At 37.3% G+C, this 16,762-nt stretch overlaps 1 long non-coding RNA gene across 1 annotated transcript in view; it reads left to right on the top strand.

Moving 5' to 3' along the window:
* Positions 1-15,474, top strand: part of LOC149222534 (uncharacterized) — a 386,945-nt gene extending 371,471 nt beyond the window's left edge. Inside the window, exon 3 of the long non-coding RNA XR_016248900.1 lies at positions 14,984-15,474. This is a non-coding gene — a long non-coding RNA (uncharacterized LOC149222534). The remainder of the gene's footprint in view (positions 1-14,983) is intronic.
* Positions 15,475-16,762: the final 1,288 nt, after the last annotated feature.

The raw sequence follows: 16,762 nt of genomic DNA, 5'->3' as shown, positions 1-16,762 counted from the left end.
CTGCAGAAGCCACTGAACTTCCAGTTGACCCTCCAGTTCAAATAGACCTCCTGCAACCATGCACAGTCACCCGTTGAACCATCAAAGCCAAAAATTCCAGGTATTTATCCAAATATACCAAGAAACCCTATCTCATTCCTAAACCTGTTACTCAATTGCTTGAAATTATTAAGTAATTAAGTAAAAGAACTTCATAGCAACCCCAAACTACTCTATAATTGAACCAACTTGCCCCAATTTGACTAAAAAACCCTTTTCCCCATTCTTAAATCCACAAGCACTAAGAATGTCCGCTCCAATTGCAATGGATGTTTGATCAATTTCAACTCCCCATATGGATTTATACCATCTCCCTTTGGGGGATAAATATTTCCAAATCAAGAACATTATTGTTCGTGGATCCCCTATTAAACTATACTGCAGATACAGGGACCAATACCTAAACCAAGCTGACCAAATTGGGCTTTGGGAATCCAATTTGCCCAAGTACTAGTTCCCAGAGGTGCATATCTTCCCTGAAATTGTTCATTATTGCCATACCAATTACAGCCCCAGTCAAAGAGTAGTTATGTCTCCAAACTAGAATGTATTCTTTACCATCACTGTTGAATCCATCAATGAAATGCTTCAATTGCAACCAGGACAAAATCTAATCCCTATTTCCATTAGAGACCTGCTAGGCCAATTTCCCAAGCTTACCACTGCTAGACTTGCTGAAATATTCCAAACCTTTATTGTGGAAGAGAAATATATTCCAAAGGATCCTCCCCCATACATGTGGACCATATTTTCTAAACTTGGCCAGGACATTGTGTCAATGATATCTAGTGTCTTAGGCCATACTACCAATGAGTATATTGATGAAATCATTCTAGCCTTCATGTCCATCTTCACTCCAGGACAACCTGCTGCTATCATATATTATTATGCCAAATTCATAGCAGATAAAATGCATGATCAATTCTTAAGAATGAACAATGAAAGAGTATTCAAGTATTCCTCAGTTTTGTACCACCTTTTCTTATATTATCAAGCTAATAAATTCCCATTTACTCTTCAAAAACTTGATACCAGAGGCAACCCTAGGTCAGTAGTCTTCTGGACTCCTTTGATCCACAAATATGAATCACCATATCCATACACAGACTTCATAGACCTTTTTTTTCATCCTGTAGTGACCATGCTACTAGGAAGCCCTCCTCCAAGGATTAGTTTAGATATCAGGAGGATCCTACAACTTTCAAAACAACACAAAGTGGGAGATTGGTACTTGTACCAAAATCACACTAAAATTAGGATCTATGGCTGTGAGTTAGCACCATACAAGTTACCCAGATACCTCCCAATGAGGTTATTTGCTCTGGAGTACTACAGAAAGATAATCAACTCAGATGAGGTACATTTTGTGAAAGCCAAAAAGAAGGCTCAACTCAGAATCAAAGATCAACTAGGCCCCTTTATGTGCAATAGTTGAGAAGCTGGAAAAGAAGTAGAAGAAATCCTTCAAAGGCTCAAACTGAAACAAATATTCATATGGAGATATGACCCCTTTGATTTCATCTGCAATAGAAGACAGAAAAACAAGTTGTCTCCCTATATCCACCACAGAATCCCTGAGATAGAAAAATATGTAAATCAATTGGAATGGGTGGAGAATACTCTAGTAGATAGAGATAGCACTGAAGTTGTTGTTGAAAATGCATTAATTGATCTAGAGAGGAGACTTGATGAATATTCTTTCATATAGGTACCAGGAGAATCCCAAGCCCAAAGGGAATCATAGGCACACAGTGAACAACAAGCAGAAGAAAGACCCTAGGTGCAAGAAGAGTCAGAACAACCAAATCTATCAGAAGAACTGACTCAAACAAGACTTCCAAAGCACATTATGAGTACTCCCCCTATCATGCAAACTCCTCTAAATGAGGAGAAGAACCCTAAAAGAGACAGGGAGTAGACCACTCCCTCAGGCAGAGCCATTTCACAAACATATGTCAAAAGGCAAAGGTTAAATCCTTTCTTCGAGCAAGAATTCACAAAAGAAACAGTTGGAGCCACAAGCACAGAAAGAGAAGGGAGAATGTATGCTACTCCCTCTAGAGGAACACAAGAACCTTCCACATCACATGCTCAAATGTTGGAAAGACAGCAAAGTGTGGAAGTGTCCTCATTAAGGATTCTAGCTGACCAAGAGCAAGATATCAGAGAAAAGTACAAGGAAATAAAGGCTAGAAATGAAAGGTTAAAAGCCCAAAGCTATGCTCAGTACCTCAAAATGGCTCCCACCAACCAAACAAGGCTTATGTCAGCCTTTGATGTGAAAGAAGGTGAAATTCAGATGACTTTCCTGAAGCCCGCCACTTAGCAACCCAGATCAGTAGCTAACTACCAAAAGACAGATTTTGAAGTGCTAGAAAAGGACATACATCCTATTGACCAGAATGAATTGCATAAACAAACATGAGAGATGGTATATTCCACTTTGACAAGCAAAGCCATTGCAGCCCACCAGTTACAGAATTTGCTGAGTAATATATCAGCACAGTTTCAACTAGAAAAGGCCTCCTCATAGGCCAAGGGTACCAGAATCAAGTCCTTGGAAGACTTAATCATAGATTTGGGACACGATCCCAAAGATGTGAAGGCTGCAGAAAGGTTAATTAAAAAGAAGAATGATGACATAGCTGCTTTGAAGAAATGAATCAAAATTCCACATCTTCATCATCCACAAACAACAGAAGTCTTAGAAACTCAGAAGGAACAAGAAGAGCTTATGGACTTGGTCCTTAAGCTAAATTATCAACGGAAAGAAACTGAGAAAGAGTTGGACACATTGATTCAGTCTAAATAGAGTGAGCTAGCCACCACTCCACAAACTGTTATTCCCACAGTCTCTACTGCAATTCCCTCAACATTGGCAGCCTCTTTAGCACCAATAGCTCCACCTACTACATCACTGCCAATCGCAACCGAGACTACAACTGCAAGTACATCAATAGAAAAGATAGCAAAGTTAGTGAAAGCCATGGAAGAAATGTCCATCCAGGCTACAGAGCTAAAAAAGCTTAAAGAGAAAGTGACAAGCTTAGAGACTGATTGTCAGCTTTCCCAAATACAACAGAAAGAAGAAGCACAAAAGGCCCTAAGGATGGGTGAGAGGATAAAGTTCCTTTAAAAATATTTAACATTGCAAAAGCCACTAGGAAAAATTAAGGTGAAGCTATGGGCCAATATAATTGACTTTGTCAATGATGTTTGGCCATCAATTCAAGTAATATTCGAGCAAACCAAGCTAGTGAAAATGGTCACCGAAGCAATACAAAAGGTAAAGGAAGACCTAGGAGACTAGCCTAAGGAAGCTAATTGACTCATCCATTTCTTGAACAGAAAGAACAGGTATGAACTATATGAGCTTGGTGTGGAGGACAGAACATAAACCATCATTAAAATAAAAAAGGTTCTCTCTAAAAGAAACCTTATGCTTAACTTAAAGAAAAAATGCCATGACTTGCAGGTTGGTATTGATAGATTCATGGAAAAACTTCAAATTTTGATAAGTAAAGGCCTTCCCAATCCCATGGTAATCAATGAAAAACTTATGACCCAATCGGACTATGTTGACAAATTAGAGAAATTGTCCAAGGAACAGGCAAGCACTTCAGGAGTCAAAGCATTGCCAATAGGGAAAGTATTATACGATACTTTAGAAAATCTATTCTTCCTAGAGCATGAGCTGAAGCATCTCTTTGTCACCAAGCCAATTTTTTCCAAATACACTGAGGCAGATGAGATATATAGAAGGATGCTCAAGGTAAAGTTGCCTGAAAATGAATGGTGGGTAACACTGACAAATTTACTATAAGTTACCACAGTAAATCTAAATGGTAGCCAGATGAAACAGGTAAACAAGGTCAAAGAGTAACAGGTAAAGAGTATCAGTAAAAGGTTAAAGACAAAAGTGATTCCAGCATACAAATATCAGCTGGCTTAAAGAGCTCAAAATTCAAACTGTAAACAGCTAGCACAATCACAATAAAAGGGGCAACATGATGCAGTTTTCCATCTGTCTCTATCTTCATGCTTGAAGATATTTTGGTTTTCTAGATTAATTCTCATATTGTTTTAGTATATTTTTTAAATACTTTTTGTATAAATACTTCACCTTTCGAAGTATTTAGGGGTGGATTCAAAGACATTTCTATAGACATTTTCTTCTCAAGTTAAGGAGCTATTGTAATCAAGATTGGATTTGCTTGCTGGATCAAGGAATAAGTAAAGACATTTCATAGGATTCTTGTGTAAAGCAGAAATCAAATAAGTATTCTCTCTCTCATGTGTATTATCGTTTCTCTCTATGTTTATCAATAATCATATGTGTCTCTATGAAATCTGAATGTTAAACTAGGAATGATATTTCAGAACTGACTTGAATGCTCTTTGTCTTGACTGTTTACATTCTTAATGTTTTCTGCTAAACTATCTTAGTCTGGGAATTCTTAATTGCTCCCTTACTTCCATAGTTTCCCCACTAGGTCTATAGTAAAGGATTCTTAGTTGCCCTTTGCTCATGATCACTTCTTGCTCTTCACCTTGATCCCAATCTAAGGATTATTCATTTCCCTTTCACCCTAGTTAGGACTACCTCATCCACTAGAACCTGAAGATTTTCCTTTTGCTTTGCTAGCTTTCCCTATGAACTCTTCCTTTAGTGATTGATCCAATCCAGTTAAGCCATCCTTTTATTGAATCCATAGCCCAGTGGCTTGAAAGCCTTGTTCTATCCATTTTTTCCTAGAATTCCACCACCCAACCAAAATCAAAACCTTATGAGCACTAAGAACTAGCCTAAAATCCCACCGAAACAAAGTTAAATTATAAATAGAGAGCCCTCTATGGACTTAGGTTGGCTATAATCTGAGTCTAAAAGATTAGGTTTGTGGTTACCTCGGATTATTCCTTCTTTTTATAACTTCTAGGGAAGACTTTTGAGTGATAACACACGCTACAAACTCCTTGTCCAGATCTGCAATATTTCGCACTAGTGCACATGTCAACAACTACTTAAGTTGCTCAAAACTAACCTCACACTCCTCTATCAATTTGAACTTCTTACCTTTTCGTTGCAATGATGTGATAGGATATGCAATGTGTGATAAGTTTCTGATGAACCTCCTGTAGTAACCCGCCAATCCCATAAATGATCTCACCTCATCCATATTCTTAGGAGTTGTCCACTCCATGATAGCCCTTATCTTTTCTGGATCCATTGCTATTCCATCCTTGAAGACAACATGCCCCAAGTAATGTACCTCAGTCTAGAAGAAGCTTCACTTTCTAAGATTAGCATACAACTAATGCTCTCTTAGCAATCTCAAAACGTTTGCTAAATTCTTGGCATGTTATTCCTCATTCTTAGAATATCTCAGTATTTCAACAATGAATACAATAAAAAAACTTGTCTAGATAAGGATGCAACACACTATTCATCAAACACATAAATGTAGCTGGAGCATTAGTCAAACTGAATGGAACAAAAACAAACTCATAATGTCCATACCTAGTCCTGAAAGCAGTTTTAAGGATATCCTATTCCTTGATGCATACCTGATGGTATCCCGATCTCAAGTTGATCTTAGAGAACACTATTGCTCCCTTCAGTTGATCAAACAAATCATCAATCCTTGGCAATAGGTACCTATTCTTGATTGTTACTTTGTTAAACTACCTATAATCAATGCAAAATCTAAGAGTACCATATTTCTTCTTCACGAACAACACTGGTGTGCCCCAAGGCGACAGACTTGACCTAATGTACCCCTTGTCCAACATTTCCTTCAGCTACAGCTTTAACTCAACCAACTTAGGTTTCCTCATCTTGTAATGTGCTTTTGATGTTGGAGCTTGTTATGAAACCAGCTCAAGAAAAGATAGAAAAGATAGATCAACGCCTTAGAATTCAGCCTCTTCGAGGGGGCAACCTCCTTTACATTACATAAATGAACAATTCTTGGATGATTCAAATGACAAAACCTCCTTTCTATATATAGGAGTCTAAGGAGTCACAATATAATCCAGCCGACCTAACAATAATAATATAAAGCCACAAAAATAACAATAGGGGGATTCTATGGGGCACAGAAATAACAACATGGGGGTAATAGGGGCACAACAATATAAATAAGGGGTATAACTACAATAGTAATGGGGTAATCACTAGTATTATAGGGACCCAACATGCCCCTCTCCTTGAAAAAAGTGTTGTCCTCAACGCTTGAGTAGTTCTGGATACTTCTGAATAAAATTCTCATCCTCCCATGTGGAATCTTCAGCGGATAAGTTCTTCCACTTGATAAGATACTCTGAAATTGATCGATTTCGTAGCTGTCGAGTTCTTATTTCTGTGACTGCTTCCGGTTCCAATATAATTTTTCCTTCCTCGTCAAGTTCTGGCAATATTGTTTGAACTAGGAGCTTGTCGCCTATAACCTTCTTTAAACATGAAACATGGAAAACTGGGTGCAATCGAGAAGCTGCAGGAAGCTCCAATTTGTATGCCATAGTACCAATCTTTTGCAACACTTTGTACGGACCATAATACTTTGGTGATAATTTATTATCCTTCTTATCTTGCTTTAGCGACATTTGCTTATATGGTTGTAGCCATAGGAATACCCAATCACCTACATCAAAACTTCTTTCACTGCGATGTTGATCTGCCTGTTGTTTCATTCTATTTTGTGCCAACACGAGGTTATCCTTTAAGAGTTGGAGGACTTGTTGTTGATGTTCGATGTGATGTTCCACTGCCTGAACCTTAGAATTTTCTCTTAAATATGATGTGATGGATGGTGGTTGATACCCATAAAGTGCCATAAATGGGGTCATTTTTGTTGCTGTATGGAAGGAAGTGTTATACCACCATTCAACCAGAGGCAACCATTTGACCCATTGTGTCTGTTTATCAGAAACAAAGTAACGAATATATCCTTCCAAACATTTGTTTACTATCTCATTTTTCCCATCATATTGAGGATGATAAGATGAGCTATGAGCTAACTGAGTACCAAGACAAGAAAATAATTCTGTCCAAAAATTTCCAGTGAAAATGGGATCTCTGTCACTTACAATAATCTTTGGGTTTCCATGTAGCTTTTGAATTGTTTCCATAAATGCAGTAGAAACTGTACTGGCTTTAAATGGATGTGATAATGCACAAAAGTGTGCATACTTGGTAAGTCTGTCAACTACCACCATGATGACACTCTTTCCCTCAGACTTGGGTAAACCTGTGATAAAATCCATTGAAACCTCCTCCCAACGTTGGCTTGGAATGGATAAAGGTTGTAATAGACCCGGTGTCTTAATTGTTTCAACTTTATTTTGTTGGCAAACCAAACATTCCGCCACAAACTTTTGAATATCCGATTTAAGGCCATCCCAAAAAAATTCCTTCTTAACCCTGTGGTAAGTTTTTAAAAATCCTGAGTGCCCTCCTAAGGGAGAAGTGTGCAATTCCATAAGAATCTTTTGTTTTAGCTGGGAATTCTTACAGAGGTATAAGCGATCTTTGTACCATAACGAATCATTTTGCCAGCTAAATGTATCAGACGTACTGGAATCTTGTTTTAGCTTTCGAATAAGTGCCCACACTTCTTCATCATTCTTCCATTCCTCCCTTGCTTCGTTTATCCAATCTGGTTGGATAATAGAAATGGCGCACAACAATGCTTCCACATCCTCATCCTTTCTTGAGAGTGCATCTGCCACCACATTTTGCTTCCCTTTTTTGTAGATGATTTCAAAGTCATAACCCAACATCTTTGTGACCCACTTTTGTTGCTCTTCAGAGGATAATCTTTGTTCTAAAAAGTATTTAAGGCTATCATGATCCGTTTTTACCTTGAAGTGTCTTCCCATTAGGTAGGGTCGCCATTTCTTAAGTGCATGGAGTATTGCCAACATTTCCTTCTCATAAATAGCTTTTCTTAAAAACTTTCCCTTGATTGGATGACTTTCAAAAGCAATGGGTCTTTCATCTTGCATTAGAACAGCACCAATTCCATTTCCTGAAGCATCACATTCCACAATAAGGGTTTTTGTGAAGTCCGGTGTAGCTAAGACCGGTGCTTGGCACATTGCCTCTTTAAGATGTTCAAAGGCCTTTGTTGCTTCCGGAGTCCATGAAAATGCATCTTTCTTCAATAATGTTGTTAGAGGTGCTGCTATTCTCCCATAATTCTTAAAAAACTTGCGATAATACCCTGTCAACCCAAGAAATCCTCGCAGATGCTTTATGTATGTGGGGATTTTCCATTCCTTAATGGCTTTAATTTTGCTAGGGTCTACCTTAACTCCTTCATGAGATACAATATGACCCAAATATTCCACCTCCCAGACTCCAAAGAAACATTTGGATCTTTTTGCATATAATTGTTTCTCCTCCAATAGTTGTAGCACCTTGTCAACATGTTCAACATGATCCTTCCAAGACTTGTTGTAGATTAGTATATCATCAAAAAATACTAACACAAATTTTCTAAGGAATGGTTTGAAAATTGAATTCATCAAACCTTGAAATGTTGAAGGTGCATTGGTAAGGCCAAAAGGCATGACCAAAAATTCATAATGACCCTCATGAGTTCTAAATGCCGTTTTCGGAATGTCTTCAATCTTCATTCTGATTTGATGATATCCTGAATGAAGATCCAACTTGGTGAAGTAAATTGATCCATGCAATTCATCCAGTAATTCATCAATGACAGGAATGGGGAACTTATCTTTAATAGTGAGCTTGTTGAGCTCCCTATAATCCGGACACATGCGCCATGATCCATCCTTCTTGTGCACCAATACTACTGGAGCAGAGAAAGAACTTTGACTTGGTTGAATTATACCAGCCTCTAAAATTTCTGCAACCATACGTTCAATTTCACTTTTTTGGACATAGGGATATCTATACGGCCTGATGTTTGGAGGAACACTTCCTGGAATCAGATGAATAGCATGATCATGATCACGCATAGGTGGGAGACCTTTTGGAGTCTCAAATACCTTGGAATGATTGTCCAGGAATTTTTGGAGATCTGGAGAAATAGATGATTCCAATGTGGAAATATCTAGTGAACATAATTGTGCAATTACACCTCTTTTCTCCCTTTTTAGAAGCTTTGTCATACCATTAGAGCTGATTATCATTCCTGGTTTCCCTGCAATACCCCTTAATTCAAATTCCTTTCCTTCCATAGAAAATTTGATGAAAAGTTCTTGAAAATTAAAAGCTATTGTACCCAAGGATTGTAGCCATTGGACTCCTAGTACAACATCAGCACCTCCCATTGGAATGGAAAGCATTGGGCTAGTCAATACATATTCTCCCATGGATAGCTTGATATTATGGCACCTTCCAGAAAATTTATTGTTCCTCCATTTGCAATCATCACTTGACACTCTGGTGCTGGATATAGGAAGCAATTCAATTCTTTTACTACCCTACAATGAATAAAATTGTGGGTGCTTCCTGAATCAATCAACAATATTACCTTTTTCTTCTTGATTTGTCCTTCTATCTTGATAGTTTGAGGAGTGGTAATTCCCGCCAATGCATTACAAGATATGGTCGGATTTATTTGTTCTTCATCTATGCTTTGTTCCTGGAGAATATCTTCTTCTTTTGACCTTTCTTGCTCCTTTTCTTCTTCCTCTTCATAATTTATGTAGAATAATTTCTTCTCAGCACACTTATGACCTTTAGTGTATTTGCTATCACAACTGTAACAAAGCCCTTTTGCTCTTTTTTCTTCCAATTGTTGTGGTGTCAACCTTATATGTTGTGGAAGACTAGGGGCAACAACACTTCCGTCTTTATAGTTGTGAGTGGTATGCTTCCTTGTTGCCATAATTTTGCTTTCCATTTTTCTTGCTAACCTGAATGCCTTCTCTAATGAATCAGGTTCCCAAAGGCGAACATCATGTTGGATATTATCCTTTAAAGACCCTATGAACACATCAATCCTATGCTCCTCTGGAATATCTTTTACCCTTATGTTCAATTTTTGGAACTCCTCAATGTGCTCCATTACTGAACCCTTTTGTTTGAGACTTATCAATTGGCTAAAAAAAGTGTTGCTTTTTGTATCTTCATAATGTGCTATCAATTCTTCCGTAAAAATTGCCCAAGTGATAATTTTTTTACGAGAGCAAAGCCATTGATACCATACAAACTGATTTGGTTCCAAATATACAGTTTCCATACGTACCTTTTGTGTGTTTTTCACATTATTGAGATTGAAGAACTGCTCCATCTGTAATATCCATGTGGCGGGATCCTTGCCATCAAACTTCCTCATATCGATTTTTGGAATATGGTGGGTCTTCGATCCAACATTAGAGTCTATGGAATCATGATTAACATTACTTTTGTTCACATCATGAGTTTCCTTTACAACCTTTTCACCATTAGTAAGTATTTCTTGTAGAAAATCTGTCAAATCTGTCTTCAAATCTGCCATGTCTGTCTTCAAATTTGTCTTCAAATCTGCCATGTCTCTCTTCCAATCTGTCTTCGAATCATCCATCTTAGCTTCCATGCCCTTTATCTTAGATTCCATGCCATTTATCTTAGATTCCACGCCATTTATCTTAGATTCCACACCATTTATCTTAGATTCCACGCCATTTATCTTAGCTTCTGTTAGCTTTTGTGAGCGTGACATTTGTTGCACTTGTTCTTGCAATTTTGATATATCATGTAGAATTTCTTCCTCTTCTTCATGAGTCATGCTAGAGCTTTCAGGTTCCTTACTAGGTGTTTGCATTTTCTTTCCTCGGGGCATCAGTTACTGATAATAATGCTTTACTATGCCCTTTGAATTCCGTTAAACCAAGCTTACGCAAAAATTTAAAAAAAACCTACACACCTTCTTTCACTTTATAGAAGCCTGATATTTAATCTAATGTATCTCTGTAATTTCAGATCATCCAGTTCTGAAATTGTGATCTGTAGTATACTTCTGCGTCCTCTTTCCAATGCCACAAGTCTGACCCAAATTGGATTCTCCAAGGAAGAGTTATGTGAAATCTCCCACAGTGACTTGCTTCTAGACTAGTTCAGTAGAGCGAACTTGTACGACATGCCACGAGTCACTGTTTCAACATTTGGATTTGAAACATGCACACACGAAACTACAGTCCGTCCTCTTTCTGTAACTTCTTACGAAATTTCAATCCGATCCCCAAAGAGAAAGTTATGACTATTTTCCCCAGGTCACCTGTTTTGAATGTAATTTAGGAGTCTGCAAAAAGACCAAATTCCTCAGATCATATCTCCGCAAATATCATGCGAAAAGCTCTGAAACTTGGACCCAAGGTTCAGTGCGATTTCTTCTCAAATGGGTTTTTTTTGCGACTTCTGAAACGTCACAAAAAAAATTTATAGCGAAAATCCCACGATGACCTGTTTGGAGCAGCGAAACCCTAGAATCCAAAGCTCTGATACCAAATGTTATGAAACTAGCTCAAGAAAAGATAGAAAAGATAGATCAACGCCTTAGAATTCAGCCTCTTCGAGGGGACAACCTCCTTTACATTACATAAATGAACAATTCTTGGATGATTCAAATGACAAAACCTCCTTTCTATATATAGGAGTCTAAGGAGTCACAATATAATCCATCCGAGCTAACAATAATAATATAAAGCCACAAAAATAACAATAGAGGGATTCTATGGGGCACAGAAATAACAACATGGGGGTAATAGGGGCACAAAAATATAAATAAGGGGTATAACTACAATAGTAATGGGATAATCACTAGTATTATAGGGACCCAACAGAGCTACCCCTGGCACCAACTCAATAGAAAATTCGACCTCCTTGTGAGGTGGACACTCTATAATGTCCTCAGGAAATACATCCTGAAACTGTTGTAAAACTGGGTATCTACTTAAAACATTTGCATCCTCAACCTTCTTACCCTTGTCACTATAAATGTGTACTGCAAACATCATAGAACCTTTTATACAATTGCGCTTAACCTACATAGTGGTAACCATCGTCACTGATGTAGGCTTCTTATTTCCCCTGGAGAGTCTTATTTTCCCCACTATCATCCACACACTCAATGGCCTTGTCAAAACAATCCACTTTGGTTCTATGAAGGTATAGCCAATCCATACCCAGAATCATACTATACGATCCTAATATTCAAATGTGCTGATGTAGGCATACCATTTAACTCAAATGCACAAGCTCTTACCCAATGGTGAACTCGCTTCTTTGTACCTATAGCCAACTGTACCAACAAAGATTATTCATGCACTTCTTTTCTCAAACTACACATATCCATCAGGTTAGGATTAATATAACTATATTTATATCCATGATCAATCAAAATAGAAACAACTTGAAGCTTATTTTCCATCTCAATGATCAATTCCCAATGACAAGCCTACCTGTTGTGCACGGTTGTATAGATTTGAGGAATTTTATGACCAACATCACCAAATGTGTGTGCCTCCTAAGCACTATAGATCTGGGGTCTACCACCACTTTGATATTGCGAACAATCCCTCTTATTATGATCCTTACCACATATCCAACACTGCAATGGTTTCCTACCACCTCCTCTAGCCTGCTGCTCTCCACATCCCTTCTCAGCTGTATTAAATCTCTTGTAAGGAACTGCATTTTCTTTCTCACTTACATCTTGAGTTCTTCCTCTCTTTGGTGTACATTTTCCTTTCACTTTCTCATTTATTTTCAAGTCATTCTTAGCCTCAACTTTGCACTTTGACTGCTAATAAAAATGCTTCAAATTTCGGATGGCCTCCTCCAACAATCTAGGCTCATTGAATTCAATTCGGTCTCTATATGCTATTGGTAGTCCACTGATGAATATTTGAACCTTGGCCTTCTCCTCCCTGAGGTAAGGAACATATCTCAACAACTCCAAAAATCTGATAGTATACTCATCATTTGTCATAGAACCCATCCACAACTCATAAAACTCCCTAGCTCTGGCATCATCGTACCTCTCTGACAAGTACTTCTTCTTGAAGATCCTTTCAAATGCATGCCAAGTCAAATCTTCCTCATGTATAACTTTGACATTCTTCATGTCTTCCCACCAAATATCCACTCTACCTTTGAGACTGAAATTGGCTATCTTTTCTTTCATGTTTTCTAAATAATCATGCAATTGGAAGAATTTCTTCATACCAAGCAACCATGCTTCTACATCTTGTGATTTTTTTATCTCTCCATCAAAGGTAGGTGGCTTGACTTCTTAATCATCTGGAAAGTATCCCCTATCATTCCTCCTATAATAATGATAACAATGATGATCACAATGCCTATCAAAACTAGAACTGAAATAGTACCTGTGTCGATCACCTCTCCTATCCGGAGTGTCCAATAACCTGCCATCTCTGATCATGTCAGATCTAGGAGGCCTACTGTCACATGCCCCATTAGTTATGTCCTCATGTCCATGGCTAATCTGAAATGGTCCCTGTCACTGCAAATCTAACAAGCTCTGAAGTAGTATCACATTCACCTCTTCTTGTGCCTGCATGATTTTGTCATTTTTACCTTTGCAACTCCTTATTTCTTCCTTTAGTATTCTCAATGTGTCTACCAAGTCAGGAGAATGCCCACCACCATGCTTTCCATATAATGCATAGGGATATTCTATTTATTCTATCACCTTGCTAGCCATTTGATATCTTTCCTACAAGACATACTATGTCATCTAAACCAAGTCACAACAAACCAATGTACCTTAGCATAATTTGGGGAGGATACCTTATCTACAAGATCATCAAATCAGTGTGATACATGTATAACATAATCATAACAGAAAATAGACATAACGAATAAGTGTATCAATGCATAAACATCATTCTAGCTAGGGTCCAGTCATCAATGCAAGTCCATATCAACAATGCATGTTATGACCTCATGCATGACAACAACCATTAATCCATTGCACAATTGGCACATGCAAGTATCAACATGCAAAAGAAATGCCTAATCAACTACACATACTTATGAAGTCATGTAGTCAAGCATAGGTGATAAATTCTTGTAATCAACCTACAAGATTGATATATGTAATCAAAACATTCAAGAATGCACCTGACATACAAGGATGTAATCAAGCGACATATAATCAACATGTAAGTGACATATAACCATATGAAACCAGTCATATACTTCTGACGATGCATCCCACAAAATCACATCAAGTTCCTCATGACAACCTTACTATCATCATGATCAACATGATGCAATGCAACAAGCACATGGAATGCAAGTGTAAGAGACACACATGCAACTGACATGCATGCATGACCGAGCACCTTCACCTAAGGCGAGTGCGACCATGCTCATACCAATCTATAATACACCCTCCTCCTAGGTCCACCCAAGAAACCATCTAGACGAGGTAAACATGTGACGAGAGAGGTTGTTATAAGGGATTTAACTTCCTTGGTGACCTTAAGGAAATGGAATCGGAAAAACATATCAAACAAACTCATCCACATCAGCAACAATGCCCTTAGGCGACATGTCAAAAACTCAAACATCATGTCCCTAAGTCCCACTAATAATTTAAGAATTTTAACCCCTAGTCACTCTCATGTTATAGGCAAGACAACGACCAGAAGCCAAATTCACTCTCACAGGCCTGTGTTCCAGCATCCCTGGACTTTTTCCAACAAACCTATGCCAGCGTCCCTGTTGAGTTCCAAAACTGCCTCTTTATTAAGCAACTTTCTCATCCTTCTTCCTTTGCTTTTCCATGAAAAATGCATCCTTAATTATCAATAGTTATTGCACATTGCCTCAAGGAGTACATTTTAGTGATTTACAAGTTATATTGTTATGTTTTTTATTTGAATAGGTTTTTTTTTATCAGCTACGAAACACAACCACATTCTGCAGCTAACCGGCTATTCCGTAGCCATCTCCATGCTTTTGTAGGTTACAGGTATCAAGAGAGGAAAAGAACCACATGGGTACCTTGGAATATGTCAAAGCATGGATGGTATCCTATCCATTCGGCCAAGATCGATGAGGAGGACCCCGGTCAAAGGGAAGTCAATGGAAGAAACCTATGGCTAGTAGAACTCTGTTTTTGCACGATTCTTAGTAATGGATCTAAGGCAGTCTCCTGAAGCCAAGGACCTCATCTGCCACCTGCATAAACAGAATCCAACAGCCACTATTAGAAGATTTATGTTTCAAGGCAACCGAAGACCAGAATTCCGGATACATTACCTGTCTACGTGTTTTTTTGTAGATGACTTCTCTTTTCAAACAGTTGTATATTTTTCCTATAAATACCAGCGTTTAGAACGCAGAACAAGTTCAAGTTTAGTTCAAGTTTTTTCTTATGTAATAGTGCAATTTCCGCTTTGTAGAGTGTGAAACTCAGTGCTCTATTTTAATATAACAACTCTGTTTTCAATGGATACCTGAAGCGTGTGAAGTGTTGATTCTGTGTTGATAATCTGAGACCTTGCAGAGGGCCCCTGCGTGGTCAAGGGTACATTGTATTTCTGTACATTTTATTTATGTTTGTCTTTCTTAGTTTAATTGTACATTTACTGTGTTTTTCATCATGTTCATAATCGTTTTCTAACACTGTGTATATTGCAGCTTGTGTCATTTGTTTTCACTAACTCAGAGTAGTTGTATTCCAGCATAGAATAGTCCTTTAGTTTTCATTGCTTTCTAGTCTCTTAACTGTAGTTTTTAAATTGATGTCAGTAGCATAATTTGATTTATTTCATCTGTTGTTCCTTAGTTTCTAGATTTTAAATTAAGCTGTTCAATTCCTTTTTCTTATTAGTGTAGTCACTCATGATATAAATGAATATTTCCAAAATCCTTTTGTTGATGGTTAATCCTCAAACTAAATGGTGAAATGTTATATTTATGAATGAGTCTTTAATTACAATTGTAGTTCATTAGATTTTAAATTAAGTTGTTCAATGAATTTTTCTTATTAGTGTAGTCACTCATGATATAAATGAATATTTCTAAAAGCCTTTCGTTGATGGTTAATCCTCAAACTAAATGGTGAAATGTTATATTTATGAATGAGTCTTTCATTACAATTGTAGTTCATTAGTTTTTGAGTTAAGTTGTTCAATGCCATTTTCTTATTAGTGTAGTCACTCATGATATAAATGAATGTTTCCAAAAGCCTTTCATTGATGGTTAATCCTCAAACTAAATGGTGAAATGTTGTATTTATGAATGAGTCTTTTTTCCTTGCACTTTCATGTTTACTTTTCTAAGAATGATAAAGAATGAAATCTCTCAAGATTGCTATCATAAGGAGGTAGTTCTCCTTGAATTATGTAGTAGAGTGACAACAATACTTCATTTAGCCTTACTTTCATAATAGAATAGTTGCAATTCTATTTGTAGTTTTTCATTTAGTTTAGCTTCAGTTCCATCTTCAGTTGTTTATTAAGTTTTAATTCTGCAAGTAGATTAGATAGTAGAAGTAATTTTATTTCCAGTATTTCATTTTTTTTAATCATAGATAGCTGCCATTTCATTTTCTCATTTAAAGCTTTGGTTTTGTAATTGTGTATATAGTAGTTTTAAGTCATTTCAATTCATGTTTTGGAAACAATTATAATAGCAAGAAGAGAAGCTCTATTTTTCACTTTCTTATTTAAAAACTTTACTTCCAAATTTGGCCTAAAAGCACTTTTAACTTTCATTTCATTTCTCTAGGTTCTTAGT

The sequence above is a fragment of the Pinus tabuliformis genome, chromosome Q, assembly GCF_031772625.1.
Source record: "Pinus tabuliformis cultivar Carrire ecotype Pingquan chromosome Q, CPIR1, whole genome shotgun sequence".
Classification (NCBI taxonomy): Eukaryota; Viridiplantae; Streptophyta; class Pinopsida; order Pinales; family Pinaceae; genus Pinus; species Pinus tabuliformis.
This window is presented reverse-complemented; position numbering and strand designations above follow the sequence as displayed.